Consider the following 7,889-nt stretch of genomic DNA (forward strand, 5'->3'; position numbering starts at 1 on the left):
TATATATATATATATATTATAATGTATATATATTGTAGTATATTTTATTTAAACTTTAAAGTAGTACATATATATTGGATGGTTTGTATATATGTGTATATATTTTTTAAATTCTAATGTTGTATATACTATATATATATAGTGTATATATTTGTTTTTAATTTTTTTTACTGTTGAGCCCGGACCAGCCCGACCCACTTAGACCCCAACTCGAACCCGGCCCGACCCACAAACCGGTTTAATGACACGAGCCTATTCCGGGTTGGCCCGGCCGGCGCCCACATGACAGTCTTAACTGAACTGACTCGGAATACTAGACTGTTATGAGTTTAACTGATTTTGACGACTGACTGAACTAATATTGCTCATATTATGTCCGAAAATATTCTGAATCTACTGAGACTAAATAAACAACTATGTTTTTCGGGTATTCATAACTCTTAGGACTCGATAGTAATAATAGTAAAATAGTACTAAACTTGAAGGACCAAATATGAAAGCATTCATTCAAGATACACTCTTGTAGGTGTTTCATCAAACACTTGACATACATGTTGTAAACTAAGCATAGGAATGATTTAGAGCTTGTAGTAAAATCATGATTTCAACACCAACATCACTAGTCATGAATTAAATTAGTAACCAACAACATTTAAATATGCAGAGCATAATAATCAACATCAATTTCATGAAAACATAGTATAGGACAAGGTTCATGAGAATTCATGGTTAAAATCTCAATTAAAAATCACAATTTCTTGTAAAGATCATAATTTGAATTTAAAACAGGTACTTGGACTCTATGGGTAAAAGAAACCCATGAATGAAGACATAGCATATCTGTGTGATGAATTCTTGAAGTTTCTTGGGAAATTCTTGATAATTACTCTTGATTCTTGAAGGTTAGGATTTTGCTAATTGAGAGAATGATCTTCAATTTGGGGGAAATTGAGTGAATAATGACTTAACTAGGTTATTTAGGAATTAATTAACGTGTTTATACTGATTAGGACCGTGAAAAAAAATCAAATTACCCTTGAAAGAATTTAAATTTTCGTCACTGAAAGTCCCAATTTTGGCCTTCACTGCGACGCGGTGGCATCGCGGTGAGCCACTAGAAGTCGGCTAAAACTATTAAAGAATGGACAACTGCAAAATTGACTTTTGGCGCGATGCACCGTGATCGTGGAGCCTCACTGGAAAGTGTTAATTCTTAAAATGGGCATTGGCGCGATGCGGCACCACCACGGTGTCTCACTGGAAAATGACAATTGGAAAAATACCCACTGGCGTGATGCGGTGCTTTTGCGTTGACACACTGAAAAATGACAATTAGGACCTTGAACTTCACCGTGACGCGGTGGTGCTCAATTTTTCATGCTGCTTTACTAAAAGTGCCATAACTTCTCACCTGAATATTGAATTTGGGTGAATTTATATCGTTGGAAAGCTAATTTAATTTCCTACCATCTGGTGGGTCTAAATCTGTAAAATTCTAAGTGCACTGAAAATTCTACATAAAACTCTTGTACACTAAGAGCGGAACTAAGTTAAGAAAGTATGGGGTATTACATAGGCCCTTTAATTATACAAAAGCTGAACAAAAAAACATTTCAATCCTACCTGACAAAATGCGTGTATACACTCAAAACCACATGTGTCAGAGTTAAAATTGAAGTATTTTTTTGTTCATCTTTTGTATAGTTAAAGGGTTACTTGTGCATGACAAAATTAAAGGTCATAGTTATAATGTGTCTTTTTAATTAGGTAACAACATTTGAGTGGATTACTAATCCACGTAGGAGCGATTGAGTTTCACGCATGTAAGTTGCAGAATTGGAGTACTTTTTTGTTCAACTTTTTTGTTCAACTTTTATATAGTTAAAGGGCCTACTTGTGCATTGGGAAAGCTAAAGGGCATAGTTATAATTTGGTGTGAAGTTATAAATCCTGTTTATGTATTATGCCATTGTTTAATTATTAATTCTCCTAATACTACCTACCATAGATGTTTCCATTACTATATATATTTTAGGATTGCTTAACTATAAATTATTTTAATTCTAATCATATATGTTTCTCTTATCATATATATTTTAGGACTACTTAATTATTAATTTTTCTAATGTTTCTCTCCATATTTTTTTTTTCTAACTATATATATTTTAGAGTTGCTTAATTATTAAATTATTCTAAAACTATTTACCATATATGTTTCTCTTACCATATAAATTTTAGGACCACTTAATTATTAGTTTTTCTAATATATATATATTTGAAATGCTTAGTTGTTAAATTGTCCTAATACTATTTACCATATATGTTTCACTTACCATATATATTTTATAATTTCTTAATTTTTCAAATATATGTTTCTATTATCATGTATATTTTAGGACAACTTATTTATTAATTCTCCTAATACTACTTACCAGTTACCATATATATTTCTCTTACCATATATTTTTAAGGATTCTTAATTTTTAGAATATGTTTTTTCTCTAACCATATGGTTTAGAACAACTTATTTATTAATTTTCCTAATACTTCTCATATGTACGTTTCTCTTACCAAAAACCTTCATATAAGTGACCATCCCATGTGATTGTTTCAACTATAAAACCATGTCCAATTTCCATCCACTTCAACACCATATTCAACCTCACTAATCTCTATAACAATATTTCGCTATAGCAAAGATAGCATATTGCAAGGTACAATGATGTTTCAAAATCTTGTGAGCTAACACAACAGACAATGATCAACCGCAACCTGAAAGGTCTTAATTCAAGACATTCACCTCAAGTTGTGGCTGATTATTGTCAGCTGAAGTTGGCTCAGAAGATTTTGTAGAGCCGTTGTACCTTTCAAATATGCTTTCCATGCTATATCAAAAGTAGATCTTTCAATCAAAATGATTCAAGCATATCTCTATCTAACTTCCTCAGAAAAAATTGCACAAAAATATTGTTTTTCCCGGAATGGTTCTAGTAAGAAAGCTAATTTTTTTTAGCTTCTGTCTTCTCATCAATATGCTAGGAATTAATAAAAAAAGAGGAAAATTTAAGGTTTTGAGATGTATTTTTTTACTACAGTAGTATTTTTTCAGATAGTCCTCGGCTTTTTGTTACTATCTGCTATCTCTTGTACTTCGATTATCACACTTTTTGTTTGTTGCTGCTATTCTTTTCTCAGAATGCTAGGACATACTTTTTTTAGTATCTACTTTGATATGTGCTTCCTTAATCTGAGGGTCTATGGAAACAACTTCTCTACCTGAGGTAGAGTTAAGATTTGCATACACTCTTACGGAGGGCATGTTGCCCTTCTAACTAACTTTGGGATCCCAAGAATGATTTCAAATGCTTATAGAGTAGATAATCTTGTTTCCTGTTTGTTTCCATTTTGCTCGGTCTCTTAAAAATGTTAGATGGGTGTGTGACAGATCATCTCTATTAAAGAATTTCACATGTAACATATGATGAATCATAGACATGTAGTTAGTGTAAATACTCTACTGTTAAGAATTCGTGCCCTACTGATTTTCTTATTTTCGCCTAACTTTTGCTTATCGATGGAACGTGTTCCACTGACGTGTTTCAAGGAAACAGTAAACAGAAAGTAAAGAACACAATGATTTTTACGTGGAAAACACCTGACTCAAAAGGTGTAAAAAATCACAACCTGCACCTCTACAGAATTTAACCCCAACTTCACTAAAAAACTCTGAGCCTCAACAACGACTGATTACAAAACTCTTGTAACCAACAAATAGGAATTATAAACTCTAATTCCTATAACTCAACAACTAAGAATTATAAACTCTAATCCCTATAACTCAACAACTAGGAATTATAAACTCCAATTCCTAACTACACACACACCTCCCAAGGTATGTGTTCCCAAAGTCTCTGATTTTCCCCAACTCAAAGACTAGCTCCTAATTTAGTTTATAACACACTGAAACTAATATTACATGAATAGATCAAACACAATGAAAAACTCTTAAAATCAACGCTAAAACTCTTTGCTGGGTTCTGTACTGAGGACCAGGTTCTTCAACGTGTTTCTTCAGTGATTGAGTAGCACTTCGTGAAGTCAATCTATCGATTGAGATTTTCTGCTTTTTTAAGTGCGTGAATTACTCTGAATGATGCATCTTCTATTTAAGCATAGCTCTCCAAACAGTCATTCTTTATTTTAAACTCCTCCTTTAATCAAAACTCTCATTATATAGAGTTCTACTTCAAGTGAGACTCTTTCTTTAATTCCAACTCTTGTCTCCTTAGTGTTGTAGTAAAACTCCAACTCTTTTAAATCAATACATGCTTATTTATCAGAATCTTTCTCCTCCCACACATAGGACTCTTCAAGATATACTCAGAAGTGGAACTCCTTCTTCACGTAGGACTCCTTTTTCAACTCAAATTGCTTTCCCTTATCATTAAGTGTTTGAATCAAATTAAACTTGTTATATTCCCCACATGATCAGTAGCTTGAGTATATCAGAATTAGGCTTCCTTATTCGTTCTTGTCTTTAAGCAATCTTGTCTCCATCTATCAGTGAAACTGAAAATCTGCTTTCCTATGCGTGGACTAGCTCAAGTAATATGTTTCATTCATGTGTTAGTTTGTTAATCATCAAAACTACATAGTACCCAACATCTACTAATTAAAGCATGCCGACTTTAAGATCAAAAAGGACTTAAAGAGCTGTAATGTTGACTAATGATGATAGAAATTATTTGGATAAAATTATGACTATCTTTCCTAAGCACCTCAATACGACACATGATTTCAATCATTTTTGGAGGATCCGACATGGTACAATAGTATTTTTGGAGAGTCGAGCAACATAGGTTCCTATTACTTAAAGATTTCACATTGTAACGGAATGTAAAAATGTAGGCCAATACACCATATCAGCAGTGGATGGACCTGCATCCACATTTCCAGGCTTGATTGGTTACATATATATGCTTTCAGAAGTTAAAAGAATTCATTTTAAGAGTACTATATATTCCTCATGCTGTGAACTCTTGTTGATTCTGGAATTCGTTCACGGAAGTGCACTTAATGTCTTCCGTGATGGACTAAGTATAGTTACCTCTTCTGAAGTAAACTTCAACTTCGGAACACCTCAAGACTTGTGTATTATACCGGAATAGGTGACAAAGACTCAGGGGCAGCTCAAGCTTGTTGGTGGCCTAAGGCCAAAAATGAATCTGAGGCCCTAATTTTTTTTTAAGAAAAATAAATATTTTCTTAATTTAAAGTTTATTCTTCTAACTATTTAAAACGCAAAGTTGCTAATATAACTCTTACAAAATTATTTTGAGATGCAAAGTTATTTCCTTTTTTGATATATGATTTTTCTTTTATAAATAGTACTCCTTCCATCGTAATTTCTTTTTGATTTATTTCAACTTAACACAGTGTTTGTAGTTTAAAAAAAAAAAAAACTTTTTAATCTTGAATTCTTGAATTTAAAACATATAAAATACACCAAAAATATTCTTTAACCTTATAGCCTTAAACATGTTTTAAAAAAAGATAAAAAAACTAAAACTGATGGTGCAAAATATTCTGTTTAAATAAACCCTATAATAATTCTATTATTGCTAAGAGAATGAGGCCCCTCAAATTTGGGGCCTAAGACGGGTGCCTAATTTCTTAAGGCATGAAGGCGCCCCTGCAAAGGCTACCGGTGTCAACGTATGTCCAATATTAGAAAGGATCAAAACCTAGTTTTAGTTTTAACTTCTGTCAATTATATCATCTGTGTTCTATAAAGCTACAATAAGCGGCGTTCTATTTTTGCATGTATTTGGAACATGGAACTGTTACCTTGAGCAGCCTGTCGAAGTAATTTTTGTATATCAGGCTATGTAATTTCTTCACTTGTACTGTATTACCCTTTAAGTGCAAACGGACCTAAACCGGGGAATAAGAAATTCTCGGTGACAAAGGAAACCCATGTGCTCTTGATGTTTTTTCGAACAATACAAGAATGCCAGGATGTTTCTGCTCTTAATGATTCTGTGAGGTTTCCATTTCCATATATCAAGAAGAAGAGACTTTATTGAAGGTCAGACATTCAGTTCTGGTCCATGTTATCAAAAGCGAAAAGTGGTAATCAAAAAACTCGATGACGTTTGCTACGGAAAAACGCATCTAATTTGTAATGTCTACAGTACACGTATCTCCTCTTTGGGGAGCGACAGAGACAGCATTAGCACAACATGCTGTTTTTATTTTCTCCGGCGAAGATGATCTCTATTACCGCCTCGGAGCTCAACGATACCATCAGGAATCAGGGTTCACACATTCAGCATTTGCTTTAGGATATGAGGCAGGGATCAATAAGAGCACAGTAGATAGAAATTTAGTTCCCCCTGGGGGTCTGATTACCTTTGTACGAAAGGGAATTCAATATCTTGAATTGGAAGCAACTGCGAGCAATGATAGCACAGATATGGACGAGGACTTCCATTTTTTACAACCCATTGATCTTATTACGAAGGATGTTATGAGCTACAAAAAGAGCAAGAGCGAGAGCGAGAAAGAGAGAGAAGGATTGAGAAGGATAAGGAAAGAGAGAAATAAGGACAAAGAAAAACCACTTGAGGATCTCATGGACGCGAAACCCAATGGAGATAATTAAAGAGGTTGTTAGACACGAGGAGAATGGAAAGGCTGGAGATCCAGAGCCCATGGAGATTTGCACAAGCTCAACCTCCTTGACATGTGAAATACGGAGTTCTGATTTACTGATTTTTGCATGTGCCTGGAGTCCAAACGGTTCACTTCTTGCATGCATCTGGTTCTGGACATTATACTGCTAGGATTCGGACAATCGGAGATGGTCCTTGTAATTCCCATATGCAAAATGGGCCTGTAAATGTCATGGTATTAAAGCATTTTAAAGGTCGGACAAACAAGAAAAGCAAGGATGTCAGTACTACACTTGAGTGGAATGGCGAGGGAAACCTACTTGCAACAGGTTCTTATGATGGCCAAACAAAATTTGGAGCCGAGATGGGGAACTGGTAAATACTCTAATTAAACGTAACGGGATAATCTTCTCTATGAAGTGGAACAAGGAAGGTGATCATCTCCTTAGTGGTAGTGTAGACAAAACTGCAATTGTATGGGATGTAAAGTCAGGCGAATGGAGGCAGCAATTTGAAATTTTTAGACACTGTTTTTTCTCTTACTATATGTTTTAGTACCGCTTGATTATTAGTTCTCCTAAAACATCTCACATGTATGTTTCTCTTACCAAAAAACTTCATAAAAGTGACCATCCCATGTAATTGTTTCAACTGTTAAACCATGTCCAATTTCTATCCACTTCAACACAAGATTCAACCTCACTAATCTCTATAACAATATTTCGCTATAGTACAGAAATCATATGGAAAGGTACAATGATGTTTCAAAATCTTTTGAGCTAACATAACAGACAATGATCAGTCACAACCTGAAGGAAGGTCTTGACTCAAGACCCTCACTTCAGGTTGCGACTGATCATTGTCTGCTGAAGTTGGTTCAGAAGATTCTGTAGAACTGTTGTACCTAGCCAATATGTTATCCATGCTATAGCAAAAAAAAGATTTCAATCAAAAGGATTCAAGCATATCTCTATTTGACTTCCTCAGAAAAAAATTTCACAAAAATCTTGTTTTTTCGGGAATAGTTCAAGTAAGAAAGCTAAATTATTTTAGTTTCTATCTTCTCATGAAAATACAAAAAAAAAAAAAAAAAAAAAAAAGTAGGAAAATTTAAGGCGCTAGTTGTTCACATGTTTCTATCTTCTCATGAAAATGCTAGAAACTATATAAAAAAAAAAAGTAGGAAAATTTAAGGCGCTAGTTGTTCACATGTTT

At 33.9% G+C, this 7,889-nt stretch overlaps 1 pseudogene; it reads left to right on the top strand.

Annotated features, from left to right (window-relative positions):
- Positions 1–6,184: 6,184 nt before the first annotated feature.
- On the top strand, positions 6,185–7,229 carry LOC107848831 (annotated as a pseudogene).
- Positions 7,230–7,889: the final 660 nt, after the last annotated feature.

This window comes from Capsicum annuum, unplaced genomic scaffold (assembly GCF_002878395.1).
Source record: "Capsicum annuum cultivar UCD-10X-F1 unplaced genomic scaffold, UCD10Xv1.1 ctg4105, whole genome shotgun sequence".
Lineage (NCBI taxonomy): Eukaryota > Viridiplantae > Streptophyta > Magnoliopsida > Solanales > Solanaceae > Capsicum > Capsicum annuum.